The sequence below is a fragment of the Dromaius novaehollandiae genome, chromosome 1 (genome assembly GCF_036370855.1).
Source record: "Dromaius novaehollandiae isolate bDroNov1 chromosome 1, bDroNov1.hap1, whole genome shotgun sequence".
NCBI lineage: Eukaryota > Metazoa > Chordata > Aves > Casuariiformes > Dromaiidae > Dromaius > Dromaius novaehollandiae.
The window spans coordinates 136,456,932-136,460,443 of NC_088098.1; positions in this window are offsets into that span (position 1 = coordinate 136,456,932).

The following is a 3,512-nucleotide window of genomic DNA, read 5'->3' on the forward strand; positions in this document are numbered from 1 at the left end:
GTATCATAATAGCCTCACTTAGAAATTAGTGTTGGTATTAGCTTTTTAACTGAAATAGGCACTGCAAACTAGGTTATTCAAGGGCACACTGCTACAGAAGAAATGAATCTCTGTTCTAGCCTCTTTGTTCAGCAGAAATGTATTAGAAAACAAAGAGCACTTTGATTTGGTAAAGCCTGTTCTCAAGAGCCTGCAAATGGTACAATGACAATTTATATCCATTGGGGATCTGGCCAAGATATTTTATGTAACTTTCACCATTTGCTTTTTTTCCCTAAACAACCTGCCATGGAAAGACCAGAAAATAAAGAGTAGGTAAGAAACAGTATAGAATATACTGTAAACTACTCCTTGAAGACAATGGTTCTGCTTTCAGATACATTTGTGCTGTGCCAATAGATTTCAACAGAGGCACATGGTGTGCCCAAGACAAAACTGTTTTATTTTCAAGAGAAAAGAGAGAGAAAAAAGAAAATTCAGTTAAGTGAAGCAATAAAGCCAGAGAAGTTCTGTTTGAAGAAAATCTGCAACATTTATCTCTAGCTCCACATCCCCAGTGAGTCAACATTTCAGAAAGGACACTGCAGTTCTGTTCAGCTTATTTGAGAGAGAATATTGATGTCTACATTACCATAAGCACAAATCAGGCATTAGTAAATTGTTTACTCTGTCACTCATTACCTATACATTTGGAGTGCTGGAGAACATCAGGAACTCTAAAATGCTGTCCTTAAGTTAGGGAGTGAGTTGGCTGTGCAGAACTTGGGGCATTGCGTCGACCACAGGCTGTTTTTGTAAATGAAACTGGAAGTCTTTATTTGTTTATTTAGGGAAGGTGGCAAACCATGGGCAGATGCTAAAGTCCTTACTCAAGCCATTCTGCCACTTACTTAAAGGAGCCCTAACAACTCTGTCCCACAGCTGATGCTGACTGTGTTGGAGTAAACTAGATTGAATCCAGTCTGGTGTGTCACACAGACATTTGCTTTTTCCCTTCCAAGACAGCGTACAAACTCTTGAGATGGGACACCTGTCTGTGGTACTCTCCTCTAGACATGCCCTCATTAGCTCACTTCTTCCTTGAAGTTTGATACTCCAGACTGGACCCAGTATTCCCCCTCAAGCTCTGCCAATGCTAAATAACCTGGAGTGGTTGCCTCATGGGCCTCTTGCAGGCTGTATAGCTCCTATTTTTATGTCCGGGTATGGCATTTGCCTCTGTCATGCTGACCTTCATGACGACCACTTTCCTGGATATGCCTTCATGAAAGGCCTTATTTGCTCTGTATTTTGAGGTAAGACGTGATTGCAAGCCTGTTCACCATTTCTGCTGTTGACAAAAGAACAGGGTGAAGGGGACACAGGGAGCCTCAGGCAGGATTCAGATCTTGCCCCTTCATCACTATTGGAATAAAATAGTTCCCCAGTGAACACAAATCACTGCATTAGCACGAGAGCTTCTGGTTTGATAATTTGGTTCCAAGAATTGTGTGTCAGTTTCAAATAAGTAAAGACCATAATCACACCATGACAAAAAGCATTTTTCACGTGTAACTTCTGACATGTGGGAAAAGAAAAGAAAATACTCTACTTTAAAGCTCTGGGCAGAAGTGCAACAAAGACTTAAAATAACACCCAGTGAAAGTGGAACTCTATGTTTCTAGATACTCTTAAAAATAGGGCCCAGATGCCCTCAGACATTTGGTGAGTTCATCAATGCAGTAACCTGTGAGTCATGAAATGAGCTGCTTTAAATGTGCCAAGTTTATACAGCAAATGCATTGACCAACTGTCTGCAATCCATTAGCAATAAGCAATCTGTGCTCAGTTTTCTGTGAGTGGTTTTCTTTTGGCCTCTCATGGTTTTTGTTTCCTCTTAATGTGGCATGTAAGAAGAGCTGTGTGCAATGAAGTGATACCACAGCTTTCTAAGCTACCAGATAATCACTAATGAAAAAATTTCACTGTTAGATATGCCTATATTGAATGATTGAACTTGGTAATTTTCAGATCACATAAAGCTGAAGTACATTGACAATGATGAGTGATACACACTTGCCAGCACAATTGTGCTGGTATATTCAGCTTTGTGAATATATTAAGAATTGTGGATGCATATACCATAATACATTTGAATTTATAATTGGATGTTATATGGCTGAACTGATGTTTGCATTTCTGTCCAAGACAGGATAGTGCAGAGAAATTCCAGCTTTATAGTAAGGGTTAAACTTTGTTCTCATTAAACTCAGCAGCTTCAGTAGGAACTAGATTTGACTTGAGATTATAAAGAAAAGTTTGATTTTGCTAGTCTGTCCTCTTCCTTATTATTATATTTTCCTTCTCCTTAGAGATAACAACCTGAAGCTGTCAAAACATCTTATTAGCTATAGTAATGGTTAAATAGAAAACATTTCATTTTTGAGAAATGATTATTTATTTTTTCATCTGGCATTATCTTTCTATCAACTTCTGACACTCTCCTATCATTTAGACTCTAATTGCTCCTTATTACAGTATGTAGCTTTTATCAGTTGTGGACCAATAGGAATTTTAGACTCTGGACTAATATTATCTGTGATATTGTATCTAAATGACATTGCAGTTGCTGATGTGTGGACACATGGCAAAAACTGGTTCAGTTGTAAACTGAACCGGGACCACTCACTCTCTCCTTAGTAAAAATGGAATGAGCAACACTGGTTGCCTAGATGAAAAGCTGCATATCTCAGAATCAATACCATTCCCTTCACTGTTGGAGCAGGGTGGCTTTTTTTTTTAACAGACAAGATACAAGGAGTATAGAATATTATGCTCCTAAATGGTTCCCTCTCCTCTGTCTCCTTAACATATGATCTTGATTTTGACTGTGTCCTTCTACAATATAAATCATGCCACATCATGGCATCCTGATGTAACCTGCCTGTTTGTACACTCCTCTGTACCATCTTGCAAATAATCTAGCTTTAATGCTGTGTCCTAAATCTTGCAAAAACACTTAGGTTTCTTGATGCTTTAGGCAACTGTAACTGCATCTTTTCACAGCTCTTGATGGTTTTTTTCAGATGCTGGGCTTACTTGTGCCCATGGAGTGCCTGCCTCCTTGGTGAGGCTGAGCATGGTTTGCCCTGGTGAACAACCATCAGCCTATGCTTGGAGTGCGAAGGAGATCTGCAAAAGCGACAGTTTCTCTTTATTTCAGAAATCCAGTCTGCCGAGCAGCCTGTCTTGTTACCAGAAGGTTATAATGGGATATGGGTTAGTTGCCTAAGGTGCTAGCCTCAGCCTTGGACAAGTTCGGTGCAAGTGGCTGGTGCACAGGGACACCAAGGGACCCAGGGACCACTGATGCTCCTCTGACCTCCAGAGGCTCCCCCTGGCAAGGCACTGCTGGCCTTCCCCAGTGCTGGGGCTGGGATGCCACGTGCCGGACATGGCCATGCCCGTTACCTGCCAGCTCTGTTCCTGCCGGGCAACAGGGGCTAATCTGACCTGCTGCCCATCTGCTGTGT